The following is a 12,584-nucleotide window of genomic DNA, read 5'->3' as shown; positions in this document are numbered from 1 at the left end:
GACTTTCAAAACTGAATAACTTCCATGTCTCAACATAAAAATAAGTCCCTAAAGGTATCACTACTTTAGGAGTAAAATTGTGGCCAGGAAGTTATTCACACACAAACGACCTATTGCTCGACCTTGACCTTTCACTTTCAAAATTGAATAAGTTCCCCCCAAGCTGATCTTCCTCAACTTACAAGGATGGTGAGACTGAAGACACTAGAAAATCCTATGGAACGTGAGCGTGACTCAAAACCCCAGTCCAGCGGTCGCTAGGCAGGAACGTTTCCAATAGGCCACTGCAGATTTCAAAAATTACCTGTGCGTACTACACAAAACGAATATCGTCTGTAAAACTGGAGCCTCCCCTGACGGGATATTCAACGCTCTACCCATACACCACATTCATCAACCTCCTAATTCTAAAAGGCTCTCTAGGTCTTCTTTCAACGACTTTTAAAGAAATCTTCGCTTAGCTCCATCTTCTTTCTTGTGAGACCAGATATCTGTCAGCTTCATGAATTGACTGAAGCCAGATTCGCCAAAGATAGCAAGCGATTTTCTATGGACAATTTCAAATAGCGCGCGAAACATAATATACCTAAAACAAACTTGAAAGTAGATGTTCTCTAAAATTCCCGCCCCCCCCCCCCCCCTCTCTCTCTCTCTCTCTCTCTCTCTCTCTATCTCTCTCTCTCTCTCTCTCTCTCTCTCTCTCTGACAAATTCAGGTATAAATCGTCAATGAACGGGATTACGTTTTACCAGGTTATATGACAAATTAGCAATGGAATATGTGTATCTGAAATGAAAGTCAACACATTTTTTGCAATAGGAACTTTAACCATATCTATAATTATAACCTCGTAATAAAGGATGTAAAAGGAGTAAAGAAATTTCTGCACTTAAAACTATAATACGCAATTGCTACTGTTGTTGTAATTAATCGGGAACTCTAATGGTTCCACGTCAAATTGTGATACAGTGGTTTCTCTCGTTGGAGAAAAAAAAAAAAAAAAAAAAAAAAAAAAAAGTCACCAGCAAAACAAACCCAGAGAAAGAAAGACTGATCTTACATACGTATGATCAACACCCAAACCCCTAAAAAAGATCCAAGCTAGAACCAGGTAAGGACAGGCAATGGCCGCTGATGACTCAGCATGTAGACCTACAGTCTCCTCCAGATGCCCTATCCTTAGCTCACAAGGACTGTGAGGTTGCAGACCCTACAATAAACTATCGATTATGAGCGGGTCTCGAACCCCAGTCTAGCAGATCAACAGGGTGTGACGTTACCAATAGACTACCACAACTCTATTTATTTGTATTCTGTGTAACAATAAGCTCCCTAGTGATACGGACATCAGATAGTACAAAAACCAGAAACGTACAGTGAATAATAAAATAAAACTGCTTTTCATTTGTAATTCTGTCAATTTATCAGTGGCGTTTGAACATAATACTTTAGCCCAACCCTACATTACCATTTCCAATGTTATGTGACTGCGATAATTTAATGGCAATAAAAAACTTAGAACTGAATTTAAATATCAGTATTAACTAACACAGAGATGGAATGCTTATAAAAACGTCACAAAGACAGTAATTAATTCTATGTTTATTAGTACATCTTATATCATTTTTAATTAGTCACAGATACTGTAAATATGAAAGTCAAAATATTTTTTAAAGAACAAACAAATAAAAGGCTGAGTGAATAAAAAAAAACTACTAATATAAATATAAAATTTACTTTCGGTATCATTATTGTTATTATCATAATTATCATTATCTTTAAAGAAAAATGGAATTATAAACGTTCTTGCCGGTTTCCTAAAGGTCTTGTAAAATCCTAACCCATATCACGGTATGTATAATTATGTAGTATTATACATAATAACCTTCGAGCTTTCCAAAAATGAATTCACGATTTAATCAATAAACCATTATCTTGCACCATTCATTTCTTCTCAAGGGTCAAAGCAGCCAGTAGAATTGTTATAAAAATTTATGAAAAGAGTTTCTCAACTTCACCTGCGTTTATTGTTTTGCAAAAAAAGAAAAAAAAAATCTTCCCTTTCCGAAGCGGAAGCCGGAAATAAATCATTACCAAGCATCTAATTAAGCGAATGAGGATAAATGTTTGGAATCAATGAGTAACTCATTTTGACTTCCGTCATGTTCCGGTAACTCATTAAAATGACGACCCTCCACATTCCCCCATCGCTCTCCACAATAAAAACGATTTCCGATAATTAGGTCCAGAACGCAAGCAGAATGGTTTGCACGCTCGCCGCATTATTTTATCAATACCGGATAATTTTTTTTCATTTTTCGCGTTGCTCCTTTATACTCTAAAACAAAAATATCCACTCCATATCGGGAAATATATTAGAATATTTGTTTCCATTACGCAAGATAAAAATAATTTGAATTTCCATAATATAATTCTTGAACATGATATATATTCTGATGGCTCGTTACGAACCTAATGTATTTCACTGATAAATAACAAATATATCAAACCAATTTCCTAAGCGTTTTGGCCGTTATGCTGTAGAATAATTTCAAACTTCAGAAATTGAAAATTGCAACGAATGATGTTTGCATGTTAAACAGGCAGACATAAATCTCTCTAAATAGTTTATATAAGACAGATCTATTTTAACATTATAACTGATTGTAAGGTATCTTATTTTCTTTATTCATAACTTCTAATGTAATTTTATTTATTTCCTTGTTTCCTTTCCTCTCAGTGCTACTTTCTCCCTTGGAGCCTTTGGGCTTTTGGCTTCCTGGTTTTTCAACTAGGGTTGTAGCTTAGCTAGTAGTAGTGGTAGTAATGAACAGATGTCTCGCTACACACACACATTTTATATATATATATATATTATATATATATATATATATATATATATATATATATAATATTAGGTTGGCCAGGGCTCCAGCCACCCGCTGAGATACTACTGCTAGAGTTATAGGGTACTTTGACTAGCCAGACAAAAATATATTGGATCCTTCTCTCTGGTCACGGTTCATTTTCCTTTTGGCTACACATACACCGAATAGTCTGGCCTATTCTTTACATATTCTCCTCTGTCCTCATACATCTGACAACACTGAGATTATCAAAAAATTCTTCTTCACCCAAGGGGTTAACTCCTGCACTGTAATTGTTCAGTGGCAGCTTTCCTCTAGGTAAGGGTAGAAAAGCCTCTTTAGCTATGATAATCATCTCTTCTAGGAGAAAGACACTACAAAATCAAACCATTATTCTCTGGTCTTGGATAGTGCCATAGTCCCTGTCTTGAGGTAGAGTTCTCTCGCTTTAGGGTACACTTGGGCACACTATTCTATCTCATTTCTCTTCCTCTTTTTTTCCAAGTTTTTAAATCTTATACATAAATTATTTTGATGATGTTGCTGTTCTTGAAATATCTTATTTTAGCTGTTAATTGCTTCTCTTTTTTCCTTTTCTTACTGGGCTATTTTCAATGTTGGTCCCCTCGGGCTTATAGCATCCTTCTTTTCCAACTAGGGTTGTAGCTTAGCAAGTAATAATAACACACACACATTATATATATATATATATATATATATATATATATATATATATATATATATATATATATATATTGTCTATCACGGAAAGCAACAGAGTGGAGAGGGAGTGGTCATACTCTATAATGTATTCATCGATTATTTTGATGTTGTTTGTCTCTGTTTTCAATTTAATGGAATTCCTAATAACATAGTTGATATATCAGATCTTCCGGTCCCACATATAACATTTATCATGGTCTGGACATTGATAATTTGCTTGATTATATAATCATCTAGGTTCATTTATAAAAACCCACAATATGGCTTCAGGGATACCTTAACGCGATGAAAGGGATTGTATATGGCCATGATCAGGAAAATTGTACTATACTCAATTTTTTATAATGAGGCGCATTTGCACTGCCTCGCAGCGATGAACTTTTAGCTTGGAAAAGTTTCCTGCTCTCTGACTGGTTAGAATTATCTTGTCCAACCAATCCGCGATCAGGAAACTTTTCCGAGCTAAAAGGGCACCCCTGCGAGTCGGTGCAAATCTGCCTCACTAGAAAGAATCGACTATAGTCGGGGACACCCCTACCAGGTTGGTTTGCTGTGAGCGATCAGACTTACGTCTCCCACCACCGCTAATCCTCCGCAGTGGCCAGCGTGGTGATGAAAATGGCCAAACCCCAGATGTCTTGGGTAGTGCCATAGCCTGTGTACCATGGTCTTCCACTCTCTTGGGTTAGATACCTCTTGCTTGAGGGTACACTCGGGCACACTATTCTATCTTATTTCTCTTCCACTTGTTTTGTTAAAGTTTTTTATAGTTCATATAGGAGATATTTATTTTAATGTTACTATTCTTAGAATATTTTATTTTTCCTTGTTTCCTTTCCTCACTGGGCTATTTTCCCCAGTTGGAGCCCCTAGGCTTGTAGCATTTGACTTTTCCAACTAGGGTTGTAGCTTAACAAATAATAATAATAATAATAATAATAATAATTATAATAATACTATGACTAAGGCCATGTGTGAGGCCTTTGTGTTGCAGTGTACTAGAAACGACAGCATTTGTTGTGTTTGTTGAAACCTTCGGAAAATCATTTGCAAAATGATCACCTAATACTATTACTTGCTCCTAAAACCATTTATTACAATAAATCCATTACTTTAATTCCCTTTAATACTTATTCTATTTTGACTCGCATTCTACAATATTCCTCTTACATATCCAATATTTCGAAATGTCAATAAAAATTAGCCCTTAGGGTAAAAACCAATAAGTTTTGCTATCAATATTTTTTCTCTTACTAATGCGTCTCTTCTCTTTGTCGATGATGAGGAGGAGGAGGAGGAGGAGGAGGAGCATGTACGGTGGCAGGCAAGATAAAAAAAAAACCGAAAATTAATTCTGCAAATAATTTCAACGAACATCTGCAGGCTCACTCTTCCTCCATCTATATAGTTTTTTTGCGGATTTTGAGTGTGAAAATATTATCATCTACCTTTAAAAGAAATAAATGTTGATCTATAAAAATCTCTATTTAAAGAGTAACTCTCCGTTGACCAAAAACAAGACTCGGTATGCAAGTATTTGCGTACCCACTTTATGCCCATATGTTTTATATGAATAAACGGATGTATGTATTAACGGTCCTGGCATTCTCCCCCAGAGTGTCTGGCAATCCAAACGTACAAAATAGTGCACACATTCTATGATATGAACACGCGTGTGCACATACACACAAGTGTGTGTGACTAAAGCGTGCTATGCGGTATATCTCCTTTTTCCCCACGGCCTGTTACTGTACAATCCATTTGCCGTATGCAACCAAATTTCACGCACTACTAAATTGCCAAGTGATATTCCATTTTGCCCTCGAGTTTCAATTCCCACTTCGACCGTCAGCTCTCGATGTGGTGGTATTTCATTATGCTGACTGTGCATACGAATGCACCGTTGAAAACTAAAAGGGGAATTCTTATTCACTTTGAAAATAAAGGAAAAAAGGAATGACTATTCGCTATTTGTATATCGACCATGGAAAGTTTTTTTTTATTTAACATTAGCAAAACTCGGACTATTCGATTTTGACATCGAAAAATTAATAAAAAGAAAAAAAAAATTCTTAATTTTTATTAAATATCAACGAAACTAGAACTATTCCCCTTTTCAATCATAAAATTAATAATCAAATTACTTCTTTTATGTTGAACAGGCTGACATAAGTCTCTCTTCATAGTTTATATATGACAGATTTATTTTAACATTGTTACTTATCTTAAAATATTTCATTTTCATTATGCATTATGTAATTTTTATATTTCCTTATATCCTTACCCCACTGGGCTATTTTCCCTGTCGGAGTCCTTGGGCTTATAGCACCCTGTTTTTCTAACTTAGGTTGTATCTTGGATAGTAAGAACTGCAATAATGACATTAATGAAACTAACAATAATAAAAATAATAATAATAATAATAATAATAACAAACAAAATCTAGAGTATTTGGGAGAAGGAGGATAATGATAATTGAAAATCAACAGAGATTCATATTTAAATTGCAAAGGTAAAGAAGCTTCCAAAGAATATAACCTGAAACTTTCTATAAGGAAGAAAACAATGACTTGAATGTTTCAGTAAGGAAGAACACAGTGACTTAAAGGTTTCAATAATGAACACTGACTTGAAGGTTTCAATAAGGAAAAACACAATGACTTGAAGGTTTCAATAAGGAAGAACACAATGACTTAAAGGTTTCAATAAGGAAGAACACAGTGAGTTGAAGGTTTCAATAATGAAGAACACACTGACTTTAAAGTTTCAATAAGAACACACTAAATTAAAAGTTTCAATAAGGAAGAACACACTGTCTTAAAGGTTTCAATAAGGAAGAACACAATGACTTAAAGGTTTCAATAGGAAGAACACATTGACTTAAAGATTTCAATAAGAAAGAACACAATGATTTAAAAGTTTCAACAAGGAAGAAGACAATGACTTAAAAGTTTCAACGAGGAAGAGCACAATGACTTCAAGGTCTCAATAAGGAAGAACACAATGACTTAGAAGTTTTAATGAGGAAGAACATACTGACTTGAAGGTTTCAATAAGGAAGAACGCAATGACTTAAAGGTTTCAATAAGGAAGCACACTATGACTTGAAAGTTTCAATGAAGAAGAACTTAAAAGTTTCTTAGGCAACCATGTAATACGTTCTCTTCCATTACCCTCTATGAAAATGTTCATGTACTAATATAGTTAAAGACTAGAGCCACTCAATTCCTGTTTATATGAAAAAATAATCTAACCAACCACAAACAAACAAATATATGAGAAAAAGAGCACAAAAGTTTCTCAAATCCCAGGAGGGAAAACGTTGATGGATAATGACGCAAAACTCTAACATAAAGAAAATTAAGGAATTAATCCATAAAAAAATTAAAGGAAAACAAATATTAAAATTGTAAGTTCTCACCTTAACCAGAAAAAGGAAATCATATAGTCAATTCTTTTTAGTGAGGCAGATTTGCACAGACTCGCAGGGGTACCCTTTCTGCTCGGAAAAGTTTCCTGATCGCTGATTGGTTGAACAAGATAATTCTAACCAATCATCGATCAGGAAACTTTTCCGAGGTAAAAGGGCACCGCTGAGTCGGTGCAAATGCGTCTTATCAAAAAAAATTTAGTATAGTTTTATGCTTATGACCAAAGTCGCTACTTTCCTCTTGGTAAAGGTAGAAGAGACTCTTTAGCTATGGTAAGCAGCTCTTCTAGGAGAAGGACACTCCAAAATCAAACCATTGTTCTCTAGTCTTGGGAGGTGCCATAGCCTCTGTACCATGGTCTTCCACTGTCTTGGGTTAGAGTTCAATTGCTTGAGGTACACTCGGGTACGCTGTTCTATCTAGTTTCTCTTCCTCTTTTTTGTTAAAGTTTTTATAGTTTATATAGGAAATATTTATTTTAATGTTACTATTCTTAAAATATATTATTTTTCCTTGTTTCCTTTCCTCACTGGCCTATTTTCCCTTATGGGGCACCTGGGCTTTTATCACCCTGCTTTTCCAACTAGGGTTGTAGCTTAGCATTTAATAATAATAATAATAATAATAATAATAATAATAATAATAATAAAAATGGAGACGACAGTAATTATGCTAATTTTGAAATTCCCAATTCCACACAAAATTGAATTCTCATCATCAATCTGATTTGTATTTTGACAAAATTGTGAAACTTTTAGAGCATAAACTAACAATGTGAGAATTCTTTGTTTCATAAAAAAAAAATAGAATTTATCTAAAAATTAAGGAAAAGTAAATTCCATCAAACGAGGAACTTTTGGAAATCTAATGCATCTACATAACATAGTAAATACCCAAACAAAATTTCACGCCAGATAAAAGGAAAATTATGTTGAAATTACAGCCATATAAAATATCAAGATGAATTTTAATTCATATAATTCCAGAATGGTAATCAATTCTGAAAACAGAATCCCGCAAATTGATGTTTCAGCATTAAACCTCTAGAAGAGAGAGAGAGAGAGAGAGAGAGAGAGAGAGAGGGGGGGGGGGGGGTAACAACCTGTCGGTGGTTCTCTACAATGGGATTGAACTCGAAGCGATGAGACGACTCTTACGGTACTGAACAGGAATGTTGACATCACCTTCAAAGACAGAACGCAGTCAGCTAGACTATTTGACGGCAACACCAATCTCAATATGTACATAACGGCATTCCATCAAAATAGAAACCCAGTGAATATATCTCCTAAATAATAAACAGTAAGCCTCTGGTTGTTTATATATATATATATATATATATATATATATATATATATATATATATATATATATATATATATATATATATATATATATATATATATAGACATAAATACACACAAAATAACAAATGCCGTCGCTTCAACTAGTCTACGGCAGGACAAAGACTTTATATATATATACATATATATATATTCACACACAACAACAAATGCAGTCGTTTCTAGTCCATAGCCTTATATTGGGTAGTGCCATAGCCTCTGTACCATGGTCTTCCACCGTCTTGGGTTAGAGTTCTCTTGTTTGAGGGTACACTCAGGCACACTGTTTTATCTTATATCTTATTTCTCTTCCTCTTGTTTTGTTAAAGTTTTTATAGTTTATAAAGCGATATTTATTTTAATATTATTGCTCTTCTTGAAATATTTCATTTTAACTTGTTTCTTTTCTTCACTGAGCTACTTTCCCTGTTGGAGCCCCTGGGCTTATAGCATCCTGCTTTTCTAACTAGGGTTGTGGCTTAGCAAGTAATAATAATAATAATAATTATAATAGATATATATATATATATATATATATATACACACACACAACAACAAATGCAGACGTTTCTAGTCCACGGCAAGACAATGTTTTAGATTTGTCAATTCATGTCTTAGGGCTGGCTAGTTTTCATCACCACGCTGGCCAGTGCGTATTGGTGATGGTGGGATATTTTCGTCTCATCGCTGACAGCAAACTAACCTAGTATGGATGGCCCTGACTAGTACAGCTTTCCTGATCATGGCGACACACAAACCTTTTCATCATTTTAACCCACTATATCCTATTGTCTCTCCCTGTAATTCGGGTAGGAGGCATTAGAAGCAGTCATACCCTGGTGAGGAGGGGCACCCAGAGAGGTACACTCAGAAATCGCTATCTCCCACAATTTACCTAAACTGCCGGGTTGTCGTTAGGAACGGGGAAGGGGGGTGGGAAGGGCTGAACATATGTATGTGTGTTTATGCGTGAGTATGCACATCTATCTAAATATTTAGACGTCATTTTTGACGGGTCGCGTACACTAGCATAAGATGTTGAACATAGTTCACCAATTCACGTACTCACCAGTTATTAAGGATCCGACGCCTTGCTTCAAGCTTCTAGAGTCGTAATCCGACTGAAATGAGAAGAAGACAATGTTTCATTAGTTATTATTGATGACATGGCGCTTGTGTATACAGTATATACATATTTATTCTCTCTCTCTCGCTCTCTCTCTCTCTCTCTCTCTCTCTCTCTCTCTCATCTTTACAACTTCGTAAATTAACACCATCTTTCTTTGTCTAAAATGGAAGTCAATATACTAAACCACAGCATGCATGAAAAAAATATATATAAGCAAAAAATAATCAAGAGTCGAAAAGGTTTTTACCCAGTTTTACGGTCAAAAAACTTTGTACCAACACACGGCAGCACATCCCCGTGTTTTCCAAACAATAAATTCCCTTTGAACGTTAACGCAAAGAGAATAAAATAACGCAGTTAACCACACAAGTCATCCAAGCGTATATGAGGGTAATGCTCTCTCTCTCTCTCTCTCTCTCTCTCTCTCACTGACACTACCAATGTAGCTTTCGACCAACTGATAATAAACAGGATGTTTGGTTTTCTTTGTTGTTATGAAACGGTAAAATTCGTTTTTATGCAGATAAATTTCTATCCATTAGTCTTGGGTAGTGCCATAGCCTCTGTACCATGGTCTTCCACTGTTTTGGGTTAGAGTTCTCTTGCTTGAGGGTACACCGGGGCACACTATTCTAACAAGTTTCTCTTCCTCTTGTTTTGTTAAATTATCTAAAGTTTATATATGAAATATATTTATTTGAATGTTGTTACTGTTCTTAAAATATTTTTTATTTCCTTGTTTCCTTTCCTTACTGGGCTATTTTCCCTGTTGGGGCCTACGGCTTATAGCATCCTGCTTTTCCAATTAGGGTTGTAACTTAATAATAATAATAATAATAATAATAATAATAATTTCTTTAAATAATAAACATAATGATTATAAAAAAATATTCTCAATTTCTTCATAAAGAAAAACGTCCAAATAACAACTCCATAAGATCGTGACAAGGAAGAGATAACGACACAGGATATTACCGCAATAGGATATAAAACTTTACCATTCCAGCAAAACAATTCATCTTTGTCGAGAGCGTCTCGAGTTTCAACTTCATCGTCAACAATATCACACTCTTGCACAATGGAGCTCTATCGCAATTGTCCGATTCCTTCGCAGATATTATGTGAGTTATATACAGCAGCAAAGGTCGTAATAATTTATTTAACCATTTTGTCTTCAGTTTGAAGTTTAATTACTGTAAAAGAGAGAGAGAGAGAGAGAGAGAGAGAGAGAGAGAGAGAGGAGAGAGAGAGAGATTTAACCTCGATAAAATAAAAGATAATATGCTTCCGCATTTTAGAGAGAGAACGGTATCATTACCATTCCTTCTCTTGCTACTTAACCCCAGAAAAATAGTCAAGAATATCATGAAAAGGAAAGAGATTGCGTCTCTCTCTCTCTCTCTCTCTCTCTCTCTCTCTCTCTCTCAGCTACAACAATTACTGATAAAGGAATCGTATAACATGTCCAAAGTGGAGTAAACTTTGTAAGAATGCCAGAAATGCTGTAGGCGTCGGGGATGGGGAAAAAGGCAAAGTCATAGACCCAAGTTTAAAAGTAAACTGCTAAAAGTTCTATTTCTGTTGTAGAAACTATTTTCAACTCTCAAGTAACACTGCAGTTGGGAACTTTACTACCCGTTAACATGGGAAAATTTTCTCAGATAAAGCAGTTAGATTGTCTTGTATAAACAATAAAGATACGATATACAAAAGCAGAAGTAAATGAAAAATATTACATTCAGAAATAAATAACAAGTACCAGAAATTCCATCTCCCTAGTTTCCTAAACATTTGCCATTTGATTTTATTGCCAGATGCGAGTTTATCAGGACCTACCAAGAGACTTTAATTCCAATACTTATGTAATGGCGAGTTAGTTTTAGGTATGACCATCTTGAACGTTTAGGCGGATTAACAACTAATAAAGATCAATGGTATTCCTTCAAACGCCGTCCGCTCGGAAGAATTTCTGAGCGATAGTGATTTACTACTAACGTGCAATGTTAATCCGCACGGTTATAGTGTAGCGGTCTTTAAGAAACTACGAGGCAGGTCGGGGAAAATCCGCTCTTGCGAAGACATGCTTCCTAACTGTAAGGCTCGCTTCACACAAGCGGTGTTGTCAGCGAGGATTAGATTTCAATGAAATTCAATGATGACCTTCACATGCTCTCCGCTCGGAATAATTTTCGGGCTGTAGTGATTTACTAGCCACATGCACTGCTAACTCCCGAAAATTTTGCCGTACGGGAAAAAATCCTCTCGTGTGAAACATTGTGCTCCGAAAACTTCAAACCACCAAATTAGCCATTTTGCAAAGGCAGACAAACACTAACACGATGAATTAACTTTAGAATCACACGGAAGACTAATCTAATTTTATTCTTATTTGATGTTTACAATTTGAGCCATATGATCAGGTACTGGAAATTTGGAGGCTATTCCATACTGTTGTACTATGAAGAAAAATATGAAGATGGACAAAAGTAATGAAAACAAAATTTACCTAAAAAAATAAATACCGACATTTAACTTACATAACTACGAAGTATGACCACAGAAATTCCACTTACAAAGAATAACAGAAATTTTACCTACAGAGAATGGCAGAGCAAAACGTCACACAGTAAACACTAGAAAGACAAATTCCCTATAAATAAGCATGAACAGCTGTTTTGAGTGCCAAACGTACCACATTCACTTCAATGGAAACACCTACGCAACATATGAAGTAATGTATCAGTATGTCAGTTTAAACGTTAAGAGGACTGGAAAAATCTGACAAACGATAAAAGGCGAACACTTACAGTTTGCCATAACTAGACAACTGAAACCCTTCCAATTCGCTTTAATTGGACAGCTAAAACACTTGCAATTCGCATTAATTAGACAACTGAAACCCTTCCAATTCGCTTTAATTAGACAGCTTAAACACTTTCAATTTGCTTTAATTAGACAGCCAAAACACTTGCAATTCGCTTTAATTAGACAACTAAAACACTTGCAATTCACTTTAATTAGACAGCTAAAACACTTGCAAACTGATAGTATAATTGAATTTTTAAAGATTGTTTATGTAAGAAAATCTCAG

At 35.1% G+C, this 12,584-nt stretch overlaps 1 long non-coding RNA gene across 1 annotated transcript in view; it reads right to left on the bottom strand.

Moving 5' to 3' along the window:
• Positions 1-9,428: 9,428 nt before the first annotated feature.
• LOC137626332 (uncharacterized) overlaps positions 9,429-12,584 on the bottom strand; it is a 176,268-nt gene continuing 173,112 nt past the window's right edge. The window contains exon 3 of the long non-coding RNA XR_011041010.1: positions 9,429-9,485. This is a non-coding gene — a long non-coding RNA (uncharacterized lncRNA). The remainder of the gene's footprint in view (positions 9,486-12,584) is intronic.

This window comes from Palaemon carinicauda, chromosome 33, assembly GCF_036898095.1.
Source record: "Palaemon carinicauda isolate YSFRI2023 chromosome 33, ASM3689809v2, whole genome shotgun sequence".
Taxonomy (NCBI): Eukaryota; Metazoa; Arthropoda; class Malacostraca; order Decapoda; family Palaemonidae; genus Palaemon; species Palaemon carinicauda.
Note: the sequence above shows the minus strand (reverse complement) of the source record. Positions and strands in the feature narration are given on the sequence as shown.